The sequence below is a fragment of the Cervus canadensis genome, chromosome 7 (assembly GCF_019320065.1).
Source record: "Cervus canadensis isolate Bull #8, Minnesota chromosome 7, ASM1932006v1, whole genome shotgun sequence".
In the NCBI taxonomy this organism is placed as follows: domain Eukaryota; kingdom Metazoa; phylum Chordata; class Mammalia; order Artiodactyla; family Cervidae; genus Cervus; species Cervus canadensis.
Window position 1 is genome coordinate 8,255,507 of NC_057392.1, and position 20,109 is coordinate 8,275,615.

At 36.6% G+C, this 20,109-nt stretch overlaps 2 protein-coding genes and 1 pseudogene across 4 annotated transcripts in view; 2 read left to right on the forward strand and 1 right to left on the reverse strand.

The window, feature by feature from the left end:
* Positions 1-13,864, forward strand: part of LOC122445091 — a 62,321-nt pseudogene extending 48,457 nt beyond the window's left edge.
* FAIM (Fas apoptotic inhibitory molecule) overlaps positions 1-20,109 on the reverse strand; it is a 173,781-nt gene that overhangs the window by 96,433 nt on the left and 57,239 nt on the right. The window lies entirely within an intron of this gene.
* The window catches only part of CEP70 (centrosomal protein 70), a 242,652-nt gene that overhangs the window by 68,078 nt on the left and 154,465 nt on the right, over positions 1-20,109 (forward strand). The gene's annotated exons all lie outside the window — the stretch shown is intronic.

Here is a 20,109-nt window from a genome sequence, read left to right on the forward strand (position 1 = left end):
ATTCCCCTATTAGTAGCTATTTGTGTTCATTTGAACCTAAAGTTTGTACACTTCTCTTTACTTACATTTGGAAGAGTTCTTTAGTTTATATAGCCAGAAGTGGAATTGCTGGGTCATAAATCATGTGTATCTTCAGCCTTACCACTGTTACCCACGTGGCTTCCAGAATGTTTATACCAGTGTTATGTTTCTCCCCAGAAATATCTCCTTGCCAATCAGACTTGTTAGTTTTTTGCAAATCTAGTGGATATCACATGGTGTCTCATAGAGTTTTAATTGGCATTTCTTTGGTTGAATAATTTTTCGGTGTTTATAATTAGTGTGTTTTCTCTCTGTTGTGAATTGCCTAGGTTACTTTAAGGTTTATGCTTTTTGTATTATTTTTAAAAAATCCTTCACTGTACAGTTATCTTAAAGATGTTGTCTTTTATTTTCTGAATTTTAAACTTGACTAATTTTTTATCTCTGCAAAAGTTTAGTCCTAGTATTGACTTTTTTGGGATTTAGGTTTTTTTGACTACTCTTCTTGAGTCCCTTTTGAGGCTAAAAGTTGTCTATTTCTTCATTGTTTTTTTAATTTATTACTACTATTTATAATATCTTCTTGTAATTTTACAACTTCTGCTGTGTTTAATTTTTTCTCCTTCTACATTTGTAAAATTATTTAGTATGCAGTATTTTTTCCATATTAGTCTTCTCTAGATTAGTCTTAGAGGTTTGCATCTTAGTATTTTTAAAGAATGGGCTTCTAATTTTTCTGTTTTTATCATTGATTTCATCTTTATAGTTTCCTTTCTTTTACTTGTGTTAATTCTGTTTCAGATTTTTTGAAACAGTACATTGTATGTGTTAGTCGCTCGGTCATGTCTGACTCTTTGTGACCTCATGGACTTCAGCCCGACAGGCTTCTCTGTCCATGGAATTCTCCAGGCAAGAATACTGGAGTGGCTTGCCATTCCCTTCTCCAGAGGATCTTCCTGACCCAGGGATCGAACCCCGGTCTCCTGCATCGTGAGCAGATTCTTTACCATTTGAACTATAGGGACATTAATTTCCTTTTTTTAAAATCATACACATATTTCTTCTAACTGCCTTAACTGCTTCCCATAAATTTTTTTCCCTTAAGTTTTAAAATGTACTTGTTTGTGCTTTTTTATAATGCATCTCACTGTATAGAATTTACTTCTAAATGTTTTATTTATTTCCATTTTTATTTCTTCAAGTCTTGAACTAGTTTAAATTATTTGGACTCCCAAATTACATTGAACTTTTTGTTGTTGGTGTCTCTATGATGTCTTAATTTTATTGTACCTGACTATTGTCAGAGTTTGTGGTCTGTGTAAGATCAATGTCATATTTCTTAAGATTATTTATGTATTACCATAAGCCCAGTTTTTCTAACTATCACATTGAGTGTGATATTGATTGAAAATATTTCAGATGCTGTAGTTATTAACTGTAAGATCATAAACTGGTCTGTTATATCAAATTTGTTGATTATGTCCAGATCTCTATTCTCATTAAAGTTTTACTTGTTTGTCTCTTCAGAGGTATGTTAAAACCTGCCGTTATAATTGGTATTTGTGAGTTTCTAGCTTGCAATTTTGTTAATTTTCTAATTGTGATTTTAATTTGCCTTTTCCTAGTGACTAATAATGTTGGCCAGATTTTCATGTGCTTGTCAGTCATTTGTATATCTTATTTGGAGAAATACCTATTCAAGTTTTTTGTTCATTTTTGAATTGGGTTATTATATATGTCTTTTGAGTTATGAGTTCCTTATATATTTTAGATACCAGACTCCTAGTGGATACATTACTGGCAAATATTTTCTCCCATTCTGTGGGTTTGTTCACTTTCATGATAGTGTCCTTTGATGCACAAAATATTTACTTTGATGCAGTTCAGTTTATCTATTTTTTCCTTTAGCTTCTTGTGTTTTTGGTGTCAGGTCTGAGAAATCATTATCTAATCCAGTGTCATGAAGATTTACACCTATGCTTTCTTCTGAAAATTTTAGTTTAGCACTTATCTAGGAGGTCATTAATCCACTTTTAGTTAATATTTTTGTATGGTACGTGGTAGGAGTCCAGTTTTGTTTTTTTGTGTGTGTTGGTATCTAGTTGTCACAGCACCATTGTTGAAAAGATTGTTCTTTCTTCATTGAATTATCTTGGCACTTGTGTCAAACATGAATTGACTATAAATGTGAGGGAATTTTCCTAGTATCTAAATTCTATTACATTGACCTATATATCTTATTTCTATACATAGTCTTGATTAATTTGTAGTAAGTTTTGAAATTGGGAATTGTCTGCCTATATTCTCTTGTAGGAGTTCTGTGGTTTCATGTCTTACATTTAGATCTTTAATCCATTTTGAGTTTATTTTTGTATATGATGTTAGAAGATATTGTTTTCATTCTTCATATGTAGCCATCCAGTTTTCCTAATGACACTTATTGACGGGACTATCTTTTCTCAGTAGTATAGTTTTGCTTCCGTTGTCCTAGACGCGTGGTTGATCCATTGAATGAGTTTACTTTTGGACTCTCTGTTCTGTACCATTGATTTTTGTGTCTGTTTTCGTGCTGGTTCATGTTGTTTTGATTATTGTAGCACATTCTGAAATCTAGGTATGTGATAAAATTCAGGATTATTCTAGTCCTTTGATAAATGTCATGGTATTTGGTTCATTTAAATAATTGTCTGTTTAAATACAGACTCTGCTGATTCGTCATACTTTCCCCTGAGTTTTTAAATTATTTCTGGCTGTGCTAAGTCTCAGTTGCTGCATGTGGGCTTTCTCCAGTTGTGGCGAGTGTGAGCCCCTCTCCAGTTGTGACGCATGGGCTTCTCACTGTGGTGGTTTCTCGCTGTGGAGCACGGGCTTCAGGGTACACGGCCTTCCGTAGGGCTCTGAAGCCAAGGTACCTGGGCTTAGTTGGCCTGCGGCATGTGGAATCTTCCCAGACCAGGGATTGAACCCATGTCCTTTGCATTGGCAGGTGGATTGTTAACCACTGGATCACTAACAAAATCCGATTCATCATTCTTATATTTCTCTTTTGTTCTTAGACATGGCTCCTTTTATTTCTTTGAACATACTTAATATAGGGTTTTAATCCTATGAACCTTGAAAATCAGGTTCTCTCCCTTGTTCTGGACTTTCTGTTATTGCTGTTTGTTTATGTCATGACTTCTGAACTAATTTTGTAAACTTTGTGTTCTTTGTCATGCATGGTCACTGATTTCTCTGCTTGGTTAGTTTATTGGTCAGCTAATGATTAACCACAGATTTCCTTAAATGCCTGGAATTCTTAAGTCTTCCAGTCTTTACTGAGGTTTCTTTGTGCATGTTGGGACATACCTTGAGGAGTCAGCCAGGTAATTTAGACCTGTGACCCCTAATTTGTGTAAGCCTCAAAGTTAGTAAGAAGTGAGTGCTAGGGCCTTCTCAATTCTTTTCTATCCCTTTGCACAACCCCAGAAATGCATACAACCATGCAGCTTCTAGATTCCCTTGGATGTGTTGTAGTCTTTCATATCCTTTATGAACATGTCATTCCACAGTTTTTCCTTTAAGTTTTTTGTCAAAGTTTTTCTTTATTGTTTGACTCAGCTATTACTTACCCTTAAGACAGCCTCAGTGTTAAACACCTTATTCCCGGTTATTTTTGAGAAACACCCTTAGCTAAAAGGCAGTTCACAGTAGGCAAGGTCTCAGTCAGGTCAAAGAAACAGAATTGTTAGTGGGATCTTCTTGGAAATTGCAAGAGAGTTCAAAGAATGACAGTTATGTAGAAATGAGGCTTTGAAGGTGCTCCAACCCCTTTTTTGTCCCCTCTAGAGGCTACCAGATTGCTGTAATCACGGTGATTATGGGAAATTTGTTGCCATGTCTACTGAAGAAGTGGGAAGTAGATGGGATTAGAACAAGTAACAGTAAAACACACAACTGAGATTCGGCCATTTGCTTCAAGAAATACTCCCCAGATCAGTGCAAAGAATTTTTATACTGCCAAATACTGAAATAGTTGATTCTTGACAATTTTTTGCCAGTGTTCTTGTTGTTCTTATAGAAGAGGGGATTTTCAAAGGTCCTTAACTTCCTGGTTTTGCTTATATTACCTGGCTATAGAATTTGAAAATACAGATTGACAGCTACTTTCCTTAGAAATCTTGAAGATGTTATGCCATAGTATCCTGACCTCTGTTGTCATTTTCTAAAGTCTGCTGTCAATCTAAATAAGCTGTCTTTTTTTTCATTCCCATTGCAGAAAAAAATTTTTCTTTGCCTTTTGCTTCTACAGTTTTACTATAATTTGTCTGTGTTTGGATTTCTTTTGATTTAGTTTTACTTGCCCGTTTTTCACTGTATCTTTTTAAGAAAATCACATCTTTTAGTTTCTGCAGAATGAATCCATATTTTTCAACATTGCCATTTTCTTCATAATCTCTTGTAACTTTAGTAGATGTATTTTGGCTTTTCCTGTTCTGTCCTACATGTCTTCTTAATATCTTTGCTATTTCTCTCCTTTTTATCTTTTTTGTAGTTTCTTTTATTCTGTTTTCCAGTTCATTAATTATCTCTTCAGTATTGTCTAATCTCTTGTGTATCAGTGTAGTGTGTTTATTTTGATAACCGTTTATTTAGGGGTTGTATTTGACTTGAATTTTGTATACCTCTTCTGTTAATACTGTATTTTTTTCTTCTTATACTTTGTATTCCTTTTCATGTCTTTATCATCTTAGCATCTCTTTCATGCTGTTCTCTCTTAGGGTATCAGCTTTTCATTTATATGCTTAATCTTACTCATTTCCTTGTTAGTTAATAATATTTAGTTTTGAATTCATTATTGGTGAATATTGTGTTTTCTGTGAGGGTACTTTGCCCCCTAGGGTGTGAAAGTTCCTCCCAAAATGAGTTTTGGTTTAGTTTGTGCTTTTGCCCAAGATCTTTATGCATGAGCAACCAGTTTTTATGTTAACTCTGCCTTTAGGCTCTCATACTTCATATTATATTTGAGTGTCATAAGGATATGGGAAGGCTTGAGTTTTTTGCACTTCCATGAATCTCTTTTTTATTGCCCACCCCGGGCCCAGGGTAGACCTAAGGCAAACTCTCATGGTATATCCTGTCATCAGTGAGCAGACGTTTTCTAGTTCTCTTCATACGTTTGACAGCCCTTTTATAGCCCCAGCTTTGTGTAGGATTTCAAGTCCAGATCCTGCCTTTCATGGACTCAATGCCATGTCTCTTTTCTCGTGCACATTAAAATGTCAGCCAAGTCAGTAACTTCCTGAGCCACTACTATGAATAATCTATATATCTGGAATATGGAAGTCTCCTTTTCTTTCTTTATTAATTGTAACTTTTAAAAAGCTTTTTGACTTTATTATTTTTTATGTGTTTTAGTATCTACAGCAACTTTGTCCACAAGGTTGCTAGCAACAGTTACACTTGTGGTTGACTTTATCCCTGCAAGATTAGGAGTATTTCTTTATTTCTTTTTAGGTTTAATTTATTTTTATTATTTTTTTCCATTTATTTTTATTATTTTTTTTCATTTATTTTTATTAGTTGGAGGCTAATTACTTTACAATATTGTAGTGGTTTTTGCCATACATTGACATGAATCAGCCATGGATTTACATGTATTCCCCATCCCGATTTAGGTTTAATTTACTAAAAACTTAAAACAGTTGGTATTTATTGACTGAACAAGGTATTGTATTAGGTTCTTCACATGTGTAATGTCATGTAGTTTACAAGCAAATGAGAAAATTCCTTTTCAGCAGATGAGAAAATTAAAGTTTAAGGGATTTTAAACAGTTTGTCAAAAGTTACAGAAATAGTAAGTGGTGGAGCTAGATCCAAACTGCAGTCTGTCAGACTCTAAACTTGATTTCAGTTGTTTTATTTTTTGGCAATCAGAAAAAATTACGGTAAGACTTACCTAGTAACTCTTCGTTTATAGAAGTATTCTGGTGGCCCAAGTATGCAGTTGTCCATTGTTTTATTTGTTTGTTTTTAAGAGTTCTCTAGTCTTTGAATTTTTCCATTGTAAACTTTTCCAATACTGTTGAGGTAGAGTGAACAATTTGCCATAGGTTTTGTTCCATAAATAGGACTTGTAGGTGTGATTGGAATACAGAAGTAAGATTATAGTACATCTAAAAGGGACCTTTGAGTATTGTCATTTTAAAAGATTTTTGCTTTTAAATTAGCAGAAATTTCTAATATATATGTGTAAAAATAGAACAGGTAGTTTTGAATAGGTAGCAAATTTTTGGTAAGTAACTTAGTCATAAGAAATATTATGTAGATAAGAGGGGAATGGGTGATTGTAAGAAATTGTTCCTGAGGAACAAGAACTCAGAGGGGTCTGACCTACCTTTTTTCTTTTTCCTTCTTTTTTTTATGGCCGCTTTTATGCTGTAGGTACAAAATGATTTAATTACCTATAGCACCTAAAATATTTAATATCTGGTTCAGTTCAGTAAAAGTTTGTTAATTATTCTTATAAAGTAAACCCCGATGAAAATGATTTTACTTGATTTGTCCATAAAAAATGGAGAAAACTTTTCAAGCTTTGGCTGGTAACTTGTCACTTGTTTCCATGGTCAGCACATAAAGCTTCACAGTGGGCTCCTATACTAAAGTAGAGCAGATTCTGGCCATATTATGAGTCTTTTTAATATCAAAAGGCTGAGCTAAAGACTATCCTTAGTTTAATCAGACTAATTAAAAGCCCCAGCTAAGTTCTTTTCTCCTAGTTTTTTGTTTTGGCCATTCTGTTTAACTGTAAAGCACAGTTAGTGTCAAATGAAGTTCATTGTGACATCAGGCAAAGGGGGGCAGCCACGTGTGGGAGTGCTAGAAATAAACCTGGTATCTGTCTCAGGGGAAACCATGTGTGTCTAACAAGAAAAAGGAACTTGTCTGTTCAGTGAGATCTTTGCTGACTTTTTGTACTCTGACCCCATGTTTTAAAAAATACACAGGATTTTAATTCTTTTAAGTCCATTTTCAAACCAATAGCTGTTTTTTTCACCAAACATTTTCTTTTTTCTTTTTTTTTTACTGTTTCTATAAATATACATGCCCCAGTGTTCGTGTTGTGTTTGTTTTTCTTTTGGCCATCTGTTTAGGTTAAACTGGTTCATCCAGCACACTGTATTTTTTTTAAAATAATTTTATTTATTAATTAATTTTGGCTCTGCTGGGTCTTCCTGGTGTGCTGGCTTTTCCTTTTTTTCCCCAGATTTTCTTTAGTTGGGATGAAAGGTGGCTACTCTCTAGTTGTGGTAGAATGGACTTCTCATTCCAGTGGCTTCTCTTGTTGTGGACCATGGTCTCTAGCGTGCATGGACATCAGTAGTTACAGCACATGGGCTCAGTAGTTTCAGCTCCCAGACTCTAGAGCAAGGGCTCAATAGTAGTGGCCCACGGACTTAGTTGTTCCGTGGTATGTGGGATCATCCCAGATCACGGACAGAACCCATGTTTCCTGCATTGGCAGGCAGATTCTTTACCACTAAGCCTCTAGCGAAGTTAGAGGCATTTAAGTTCAATGTCAAATCTTCAGATACATTCTACGATTTTGATCAGAATATTTTAGCTCCTGCAAAAGTGCTACATTAGGATGAATTAAAGTACCTATTTTTCATTTTTCTCTGATGTCTCAAAATACTCTTGATAGATTTGCTGCCAAATTAGAACTTTTGTAAGCCATCAGTATTAGAACACTCTGACCACCCATCATCAAATAGGTACTGAATTTTGGAGAGTTGTCTTCACTGTGACTTTATATCTGAGTTGTACTAATGGGGATTTACTTCCTTTTTAAGAGAGCTACACAGCAGTTCTAATGACACTGGTTTCGGTACTTAGAAAGATGAAGGAAGAAGATGGAAGCAATGCAAGCCTTAGGTAAAAGAATTATACTTGCCTCCTTTTCAGGCAATGGGCTAAAGTACCACCAAGACTTGGGTCAGCGTGTCAGAGTCAAGGCCAGAGAAGACTTTCTACATAGCCATTCAGAGTAGGGTGATGGGGCTGCCATCTCTGCTACTATAGAATTTATCTCATTTTACAATTCTTGCTTTAATGGAAAGATAACAAATTGCGCCTTGGGTCAGAGAGTCTGAGAAAGGAAGATAAACTTTACTAAGTGTTGTCATGGCCTTAATAAGAAGATGAGTGCAAAGGGGGCCCCCATAAGGTAGTCAGGGCTCCAAGAGTTTGTCCCCAGCTTGACTTCTGTCAAACTGTCTTTATGACAAGAATGTTTTTTCCTACCCATTGTGAGCATTTTATCCTCAAGACAGTAAATGCTATCATCAGTGTCTGCTTTTGAAGAGGAAGTTGTTGGACTTTTGCCCAGTTCGGCTACAAGTAAGGTAGGAGGAGATGTCGGAAAGTGAGCCAAAGTGCACTTTACCGGACCATGTTTACCTCACATGTGCTGTGTCATGATAAGGATGGGGAGATTGGTAAGAACTGTCATGCTCCATAGCTGCCTTTTCTAGTGAAGGGTAAACTTTAAAAAAGAGAAATCAATCAATAATGCAGATGTAAAGGCAGGCTATTTGTATATCAGGCTGTGAGCATGTAGTTTCACAATTTTGCTCCCAACCATATTTTGTTAGAACTAGGAAAGAGTTTAAAGAGCCATAAAACTGAGTTGTTGGTTAGAAGGAAATTCAAAAACTTTTAAATGAAACTCTCCTCTTTTATCTGATTATTACTCACACTAACATATTCATTCCCCCAACACACACACACATTTTTTTCTCTTTGGTAAAGCCCTTACATTACAGATTAAGCTCCACCTGGTCTTTCCAACACTGACCATTTCCTCTCCTCACCTGGATTTTATGCTCTACCTTGTACTTGCCTCTGTCCATCATCCTCCTCATAGAGCTCTTTTTTAGTCCTTGACATGTTCTAGTGGCACTTCTCATCCACCCAACAGTCACATGCACATTATAGGTTTGTGGTTTATCTGATCAGTGAGAACAGGGATTTTTTTTTTTTTGCTCACTTTTTTGTATCACCAGCAGCTAACACAATGATTGACGTATAGCTGCACTTGTATGTATTGAAACAGTGAATTCTATACGTTGCATTTTCTGTAGACACCAGCCTTATATTTGAAATTTACAAGGTTGCTTATTCCATTTTGTATTTGTTCTAGTGATAGTACAGTTTTTAGAAAACCAAAGAAAATGTTGACAACCAAAATGAGAGGATAATACTAATATATAAAGAATTCACATAAATCTCTTAAGAAAAATGTTTTAAAACTCTAATAAATAGACCAAATATTTGATTAACTAATTCACAAAAGAAACTCTACTTGAAATGTCTAAAAGAGACCTGAGAAAATGTTTACTTTTACTAGGGATCATATTTAAGCAAAATGCTACATATCAATTTAGCTAAAATTATTTTGTACAGGAAGCAGCCTGAGAGACCTCTTATATAGTCAGTGACTCTGTAGACTGTATCAGGTTAAAAAGATAGTTTTAGAGCCACTCAGACCTAATTTTAAGTCTTGGATCTTCTACTTAAATGGATGACTTTCTTGCAAATTTAGTTTACATTTTGCTTGTAAAATTGATAAGTAAGGAACTCATATAACTTACAGGAATTTTGTTGTTAAATTTATTTAATTCATTCAGAAATACTTATTGAGTGCCTGCTTTGTATACACTCTCAGGTCCTGAAGATACACAGTGAACAAATTATCTAAATTTACATCCAAATGGTAGAGACAATAAACAAACACATAAAAAAATGTACAGGATATTGGAGTGTTGAGGGCTATCGAGGAAAATAAAGCAGGAGAGAGATGGCAGGTAGTTTGTTGTCATATAAGATGATTTGGGAATTCTTTACTGAGACAGTGCCATTTCAGGAAAGATTTCAAAGTGGGAAGGGAATAAGCCATGTAGATGTCTTGGGCGAGAATGTTCCAGGCAGAGAAAATAACACAGATAAAGGAATGAAAGAGTGTTGTACCTGATATGTATGAGGAGTAGCAAGGGAGCCAGTGTAGTAAAAACAGGTGAACAAGGGAAAGATACTAAGAGAGGGGAAGCAGGACTAGACTGAAGGTCTTGGGAGTTCCAACAAGCACAGTCAGGGGAACGACATGAATGCTTGTTGGTTTTTTAAAATCTTTTGGCCACAAAGTGCAGCATGTGGGATCTTGGTTCCCCAACCAGGGATCAAACCCACACCCCCTGCATTAGCAGCATGGAGTCTTAACCACTGGTCTGCCAGAGAAGTCCTATGAATGTATTTTAAATGGAGGTGCAGTGGTAAAGAATTTCTCCTGCCAATGCAGGGAGATGCAAGAGACGTGGGTTCAATCCCTGGGTCGGGAAGATCCCCTGTGGGAGGAAACAGCAACCCACTCCAGTATTCTTGCCTTGACAGAGGAGGCTGGCGGGCTACAGTCCTTGGGGTTGCAAAGAGTTGGACACGACTGAGCATACAGCATATATTGCTGTTGCCTTTAGGACAGACTATAGTGTGGAATCAAGGGGACTAGTGAGGAAAGCTGAGTAATTGAATAGGGGTGGTGGTGACCTGAACTAGGGTGGTAGCTTAAGGAAGGGTGGAGACAAAGAACTTATTAGACTGTATGCATTTTCAAGATAGGTAAATGCTGGGAATGGGAGGAAGAATCGTAGATTACCTGAAGTCTGTGGGCTGGAACAGTGGAAGGATGGGTTGCTGTTAACCAAGGTAATGTGTAAAGTGCTTAGCCTGCAGGTTGGCACCTAGATGCTCTGTAAAGGGTGATTCTCTTCTCCAAAATTTAGGGCAAAAATGAAAGTCTTTTCTTTTTTCTAATATGCTTCTGTCTACCTGCATAAATGAGTAGAATATTGCACCAGAATAATCAGGTAATAAATTATCCATTTAGCTGGCACTTTGGAGTTCGATAAAGTACTCTATTTGTTGGTGAAGATATTTATACTTTAACTGAAAGTGGATCTAATATCTTTTTATATGACTGATACAATAGTGACAAGGGTATCAATAGTAATAAAGCTTCTTTAAAAATTCAAAGAAAAAAAATAACTGTCAATCTTTCATTTTATGGATGCATAGACCTGTGACTCTCTATATCCCTTTTCTTCTTTTCAGGATGCTACCTTATGGCTGCTTAGCAACAGGAGACCGCTCTGGCCTCATTGAAGTTGTGAGCACCTCTGAACAATTGCTGACATTCAGCTGAACAGTAGCAATGTTGCTGCAGCAGCAGCATTCAACAAAGATGCCCTTCTGAACTGGCTTAAAGAATACAATTCTGGGTTTGTGTATTTTTGTTTGTCATTCTTCTGAACAAACTGTCAAATAAAGAACTATTCTCTCAGCTAGATTCATCAGTGTCCTAGAGGAAATATTAATATTATCTATTGCTTTATTTCTGGTTAGATCAAAATGACAAACAGGCCTTCCTAGAGTCTAACAGAAGATTAGCATTGAATTCTACTTTATCTAGATCAAATTTCAGAGCCGAGCAGTAGTTTAACATACCTCAGAGTTTAAGTATTTAACAAGTAACATAAAACTTTTAAAGTGCATGAACTTCCGTAATTATGAGAATGTATGAACCTAAGTAAATTTTCAGTAGATTTGTACAGAAGTAAAGGAGTTTGTCAAGTGGTCTCTCCAAACTAAAAAATACAGTACTAGGAATTGTGTTTTGCTATGTGTGCTTAGTCACTCACTTGTGTCCAACTCTTTGTGACCCCAGAGAACTGCCAGGCTCCTCTGTTCATGAGATGTTCCAGGCAAGAATACTGGAGTGGGTTGCCATTCCCTCCTCCAGGGGATCTTCCCAGCCCAGGAATCAAACCCAGGTCTCCCGCATTGCAGGCAGATGCTTTTACCACCTGAGCCACCAGGGAAGCCCAGGAATTGTGTTATTTGTGGTTATTGTGTTGGACAAGCCCTAATACATAGGAAATTAAACAATGAGAAGAAAACACTAAAAGTATTACTGGCTTAAGACTTTGAAGTCAGACTTAAATGTTTATCATTGGGAAAATCCAAGAGCTTGTATATGAGAATTAGTTTTCAGATTCTGATTTAGGGCCTTGTTCTTAAAGGGGTCTATATTAGTTGTTTCTGATTTACATCAGTGACTTAAATGATTGGAACATCAATACTTAACTCTTAAATATGGATTTTAGTCTTTGTTCAAAACTACAAAAGGGTTCCAAAGCCCAGTATCATCCAGCAAAGCTGATGGTCTCCTCTCATTACTATTCATATGAACCTACCCCCCATCCCCACTGAAACATGAGCCCCAGGACACAGCAGTTTAAATAGCTGATTTCTAGTTATCTGGTATCCGAGCCAGCCTGCTGACTCCTCTCTGCCCTGCTCCTCTGAAAGGAAACAGAAATGTGGATTGGCTCCATCCCATGCCTTTGGAGACTAAAATCTTTTCTTCTGTTTTTTTCCTCTCATTCAGGGATGACCTGGACTGAGCCATTGAGGAGTTTACCCTATCCTGTGCCGGCTACTGTGTAGCTTCTTATGTCCTTGGGATTGGTGACAGACATAGTGATAACATCATGGTAAAAAAAACTGACCAGGTAAGCAGCTTGCCAGAGTCTGCCAAGGACCTCAGTGATGCTGTTATGTGCAGCTCAATCTCTTATGAAACTCAGATTCTTTATGATTCTGAGTCATGTCTTTGTCTTTTCTTTTATTTCCCACCCCTTGTTTCATATACCATCTGCTTCATATATTGGTTTGTTTGCTTAAATTTAGGTGAACAACATTTATTTAAATGCTTAATAATTATTGAGGTTATTTATAAGTGACCTATTCCTTCAATATAGGAAATTGTATTTGGGGGACACAGGTACCTGTGAATAGAAGAAGCAGGTATTATGTAGGGTGTAAAGAAAGAAAAGATTAAGAAAAGAAAAAGTTGAGACAAATCCCACTTTATTTTTCCTTTTAGAATATCAAATATAGTCATCTGTGGGAGTAAGGAGAAATGGAGTGTGAGTAATCTCATTTTGGGGTAGCTTAGGAACTACACCAGGTTATTTATTGTAAAGAAACTCTTAGTTTTGAAATAAAAGATTTCTAAATCTTCAGAGTGACTTCTATTCGTAAATCTTTTATTTTAAGCAAAGACAGATAAAATAATTTGAGATATTTTTCAGTTTAGCCATAATTCCCTGACACTAGAGGAATTCCAGAATAAAAATCTCTGGGTCACTATGTGAACTCTGATTTTCAGAGGGACCCAGAGTTTTATACCTCCTTGGAGATCTGAGTAGTTCTGGTTTTGGCTTTGAGAGATGAACCTTGTGTTCACACTTAAAAGAATCCCCTCAGACTTCTGGTTAATCAGATTGAAACACAGGTTTTTCTCCATTCTTTCTTGACTCCCTTCTAATAAGATAGTGAAGAATAAGAAGTATGTAGGGTCACAAATCAAACCTCAATAAATTTCAGAAAATTGAAATCGTATCAAGCATCTTCTCCAACCACAATGCTGTGAGACTAGATATCAATTACAAGAAAAAACTGTAAGAAACACAAACACATGGAGATTAAACAGCACATTTCTAAATAACCGACAGGTTACTGAAGAAATCAAAAGGAAAATAAAAAAATTTCTAGAAACAAATGACAAGGAAACCATGACAACTCAAAGCAGCAAAAGCAGTTCTAAGAAGGAAGTTTATAGCAATATGATCCTACCTCAACAGACAAGAAACACATTGAATAGACAAACCTAAGTTTACACCTAAAACAACTGGGAAAAAAAAAGAAGAAAAAAACCCAAAAATTAGTAGAAGGAAAGAAATCATAAAGATCCAAGCAAAAATAAATGAAATAGAAATGAAAGAAACAATAGTAAAGATTAATAAAACTAAAAGCTGGTTCTTTGAGAAGATAATTAATATTGACAAATCCTTAGCCAGACTCATCAATAAAAAAAGAGAGAAGAATCAAATCAACAAAATTAGAAATGAAAAAGGATAAGTTACAACAGACAATGCAGAAATGTGGCAATAAAATAGATAACCTGGAAGAAATGGACAGGTTCTTAGAAAGTTCAATTTTCCATGACTTGAACCAGGAAGAAATAGAAATTATGGACAACCCAGTTACAAGCATTGAAATTGAAGCTGTGATCAACAATCTCCCAAAACACAAAAGCCCAGGACCAGATGACTTCACAGGAGAAGTCTATCAATCATTTAGAGAAGAGCTAATGCCTATCCTTCTAAAACTCTTTCAAAAAATTGCAGAGGAAGGAACACTTCCAAACTCATTCTACAAGGACACCATCACCCTGATACCAAAAGCAGACAAAACAAAAAAAGAAAACCACAGGCGAATATCACTGATGAACACAGATGCAAAAATCCTCAACAAAATTTTAGCAAACAGAATTCAGCAACACATCAAAAAGCTCACACACCATGATCATGTTGGGTTTATTCCAGGGATGCAAAGATTCAACATATGCAAATCAGTCAATATGATACACCATGTTAACAAATTGAAAGATAAAAGCCACATAATCATCTCAGTAGATGCAGAAAAAGCCTGACAAAATTCAGCACCCATTTATGATTAAAAGTCTTCAAAAAATGGACATAGAAGGAACCTACCTCAACATAGTGAAGGCCATATATGATAAGCCCACAGCAAACATTATTCTTAGTGGTGAAAAACTAAAAGCATTCCCTGTATGATCAGGAACAAGACAAGGGTGTCCACTTTCACCACTATTATTCAACACAGTTCTGGAATTCCTAGCTATAGCAATCAGAGAAGAGAAAGAAAGAAAAGGAATCCAGATTGGAAAAGAAGAAGTAAAGTGCCCACTGTTTTCAGATGACATGATACTGTACATAGAACCCTAAAGATAGTATAAGAAAATTACTAGAGCTAATCAGTGAATTTAGCAAAATTGCAGGATACAAAATCAGTACACAGAAATCACTTGCATTTCTATATGTTAACAATAAAAAATCTGAAAGCGAAATTAAGGATTCAATCCCACTCACCATTACAGCAAAAAGAATTAAATATCTAGGAGTTAACTTACCTAAGGAGATGAAAGAGCTGTATATAGAAATGACAATTAATTTCCAAAATATGCAAGCAGTTCAAACAACTCAATACCAGAAAAACAAACGACCTAATCAAAAAGTGGGAAAAAGACTTAAACAGACATTTCTCCAAAGAAGACATACAGATGGCTAACAAACACATGAAAAGATGCTCAACATTGCTCATTATTAGAGAAATGCAAATCAAAACTACAATGAGATATCACCTAACACCAGTCAGAATGGCCCTCATCCAAAAGTCTACAAACAATAAATGCTGGAAAGTATGTGGAGAAAAGGGAACACTCTTGCACTGTTGGTGGGAATGTAAATTGATACAGCCACTTTGGAAGTTGGTATGGAGATTCCTCAAAAGTACGAGGAATAAAACCACCATATGACCCAGCAATCCCAATCCTAGGCATATACACTGAGGAAACCAAAATTGAAAGAGACACATGTATCCCATTGTTCATTGCAGTGCTATTTACAATAGCTAGAACATGGAAACAGCCTAGATGTCCATCGACAGATGAATCGATAAAGTTGTGGTACATATACACAATGGAACATTACTCAGCCATAAAAAGGTACACATTTGAGTCAGTTCTAATGAGGTGGATGAACCTAGAACCTATTATGGAGGATGAAGTGAGTCAGAAAGAGAAAGATAAATACCATATTCTAACACATATATACAGAATTTAGAAAAATGGTACTGAAGAATTTATTTACAGGGCAGCAGTGCAGAAACAGATGTAGAGAATAGACTTATGGACATAGGGAGAGGGGAGGAGAGAGTGAGATGTATGGAAAGAGTAACATGGAAATTTACATTACCAAATGTAAAATAGATAGCCCATGGGAATTTGCTGTTTGGCTCAGAAAACTCAAACAGGGGCTCTGTATCAACCTAGAGGGGTGGGATGGGGTGGGAGTTTCAAAATGGAGGGGATATATGTATACCTATGGCTGATTCATGTTGAGGATTGACAGAAAACAGCAAAATTTTATAAAGCAATTATCCTTCAATAAAAAATAAATTAATTAAAAATATGTAAATCTAAGACGTAAAACATTCAGAAAACTAAGATCATGGTATCTGGTCCCATCACTTCATGGCAGATGGATGGGGAAACAATGGAAACAGTGGCTGACTTTATTTTTCTGGGCTCCAAAATCACTGCAGATGGTGATTGCAGCCATGAAATTAAAAGACACTTAGTCCTTGGAAGGAAAGTTATGACCAACCTAGACAGCATATTAAAAAGCAGAGACATTACTTTGCCAACAAAGGTCTGTCTAGTCAAGGTTATGGTTTTTCCAGTGGTCATGTATGGATGTGAGAGTTGGGCTACAAAGAAAGCTGAGTGCCTAAGAATTGATGTTTTTAAACTGTGGTGTTGGAGAAGACTCTTGAGAGTCCTTTGGACAGCAAGGAGACCCAACCAGTTCATCCTAAAGGAGATCAGTCCTGGGTATTCATTGGAAGGACTGATGTTGAAGCTCAAACTCCAATACTTTGGCCACCTCATGCGAAGAGCTGACTCATTGGAAAAGACCCTGATGCTGGGAAAGATTGACTCAATGGACATGGGTTTGGGTGGACTCCAGGAGTTGGTGATGGACAGGGAGGCCTGGCGTGCTGCAGTTAATGGGGTTGCAAAGAGTCGGACACCACTGAGTGACTGAACTGAACTGAAGATGTAAAAGATAATACGGAAAGAGGCCACAGTGGGTGAAAGACATCAGCAGATTTGGGGATGAGCAAAAGCAAAATGGAGAAATAGCAATGACTTGGCATAGCTGAGAAAGAACTGTGCTTTCTTGTAGATCTATCTACTTGTAGATGGATGTGTCATCCTAAGGAATTAGAGGCAGTGGGTGCTGCTGAAGATGGGGAGAGGAGAAGAAGCTAAAAGCAGGATTGACTGGTAGTGTATATATGGAGCAGTTAGGTACTCATGTCTTCTTCCTAACTCTAAGAAGGGCTAGACGGTTCTCCGAAGAAACCAGTTCTCTTGACTCAAGGACACATAGGCTCTACAGAAGCTTAAGAGTAAGTTGCCATATTAAAAATGGGGATGAAGTGATTATGTTGTCATGATAAACAGTATGACTCCCAGCCACTTCTGCTTGCTTTGCTCCAGGAACATAGCAACCAGGTGTGGATTCCCACTCTCCCAAGAGACTAGATGGTTCATCTCAAGAGAATTTGGTCTGTTCCAGTGAAGCTCACAGATCCTTACTGTTGAGGTCTCTCCCCAGTCATTCTGCAAGGAAGCCCACTGATCAAGAATCCTACTACATCCTTAGATTTTTCATTCATCTTTTTAGTGACTCATCTTAAACATGAATGGTCAGCCAAAGATTATTAGACATTTGTAGAAAGCCTCCACCATGAAACAGATGGAGATAGAGACCAAAACTAGCAAAATAGAGGGGGAAAGAACTCTGGGAAAGCAGAGTAACTACAGTAAACAGAGGATGATTTAAAAAGTGAAAAAACAAAAGACACTGTATGAAGTAGTAAGATTCTATTTTTAAAAATCTAAAAAATGGAATTTTTGGAAGTTAAGAAGAACAAATAAGATTAGAATAATATAGATTAAAGATCAACTAAGATTTCTTGAACTCTTTTACTTGTAGAAAGCACAGTTCTTTAAGTTCTTTATATGTTAACTCTTTCAATCATCATCATGACAACTTTACAGAGTAAGTAGTAGTATCCTCATTTACAGGTGAGAAGATCGATACAACAGAGAATGGACTTACCAGGATTTAAATCCTGGCAGTTTGGCCTCGATTCTGGTTTTGAGGCACCATGGTAAATATTGCCCTTTAATGTTCCCCAAAGGAACAAAATGTCTAATAAGTAGAATAAAGATCCAGAAATGACAGAGAATCAGTCCAGGGAGGTTTGCCATCTACCCTAAAGTTACAGAAGGAAGTAGCTCATAAGAGGAAGGGAAGGAACTTACGCAGAAAATAAAACAAAGACAGTTCCCAAAGCTGCTGTTCATGAATATCCAGTCAAAAGGGCACAAAATTTCCTTTATAGTGGATGAAAAGACCCTTACTAAGGCCATCCACCATGACATTGCAGTGCATCAGGCATACAAGACAGTGGAAATTAGCCTTCATAATTTTGAGTGAAAATGATTTCTAGCCTAGAATTCTATACCAGACTTTCAGTATAAAAGTAGAAAATAAAATACTGTTGTTAGCTTGATAGGGATTGCATTGAATCTATAGATTGCTTTGGGTAGTATAGCCATTTTGACAATATTGATTCTTCCAGTCCATGAACACGGTATATTTCTCCATCTGTTAGTGTCCTCTTTGATTTCTTTCATCAGTGTTTTATAGTTTTCTATGTATAGGTCTTTTGTTTCTTTAGGTAGATATACTCCTAAGTATTTTATTCTTTTTGTTGCAATGGTGAATGGTATTGTTTCCTTAATTTCTCTTTCTGTTTTCTCATTGTTAGTGTATAGGAATGCAAGGGATTTCTGTGTGTTAATTTTATATCCTGCAACTTTACTATATTCGTTGATTAGCTCTAGTAATTTTCTGGTAGAGTCTTTAGGGTTTTCTATATAGAGGATCATGTCATCTGCAAACAGAGAAAGTTTCACTTCTTCTTTTCCTATCTGGATTCCTTTTATTTCTTTTTCTGCTCTGATTGCTGTGGCCAACACTTCCAAAACTATGTTGAATAGTAGTGGTGAGAGTGGGCACCCTTGTAACCACCTGTAAAAGAATGAAACTAGAACACTTTCTAACACCATACACAAAAATAAACTCAAAATGGATTAAAGATCTAAATGTAAGACCAGAAACTATAAAGCTCCTAGAGGAGAACATAGGCAAAACACTCTCTGACATAAATCACAGCAGGATCCTCTATGACCCACATCCCAGAATATTAGAAACAAAAGCAAAAATAAACAAATGGGACCTAATGAAACTCAAAAGCTTTTGCACAACAAAGGAAACTATAAGCAAGGTGAAAAGACAGCCCTCAGATTGGGAGAAAATAATAGCAAATGAAGCAACAGACAAAGGATTAATCTCAAAAATATACAAGCAACTCCTGCAACTCAATTCCAGAAAAATAAAGGACCCAATCAAAAAGTGGGCCAAAGAACTAAACAGACATTTCTCCAAAGAAGACATACAGATGGCTAAAAAACACATGAAAAGATGCTCAACATCACTCATTATCAGAGAAATGCAAATCAAAACCACAATGAGGTACCATTACATGCCAGTCAGGTGGCTGCTCCAAAAGTCTACAAGCAATAAATGCTGGAGAGGGTGTGGAGAAAAAGGGAACCCTCTTACCACTGTTGGTGGGAATGCAAACTAGTACAGCCACTATGGAGAACAGTGTGGAGATTTCTTAAAAAACTGGAAAAGAACTGCCATATGACCAGCATCCACTTTCTGGCATACACACCGAGGAAAACCAGATCTTGAAAAGAGACACGTGGCACCCCAATGTTCATCACAGCACTGTTTTATATAGCCAGGACATGAAACAACCAGATGCCCTCAGCAGACGAATGGATAAGGAAGCTGTGGTACATATACACCATGGAATATACTCAGCCGTTAAAAAGAATTCATTTGAATCAGTTCTAATGAGATGGATGAAACTGGAGCCCATTATACAGAGTGAAGTAAGCCAGAAAGATAAAGATCATTACAGCATACTAACACATATATATGGAATTTAGAAAAGATGGTAATGATAACCCTATATGCAAAACAGAAAAAGAGACACAGATGTACAGAACAGACTTTTGGACTCTGTGGGAGAAGGCGAGGGTGGGATGTTTTGAGAGAACAGCATGTATATTATCTATGGTGAAACAGATCACCAACCCAGGTGGGATGCATGAGACAAGTGCTCGGGCCTGGTGCACTGGGAAGACCTGGAGGAATCGGGTGGAGAGGGAGGTGGGGGGGGGGGGATCGGGATGGGGAG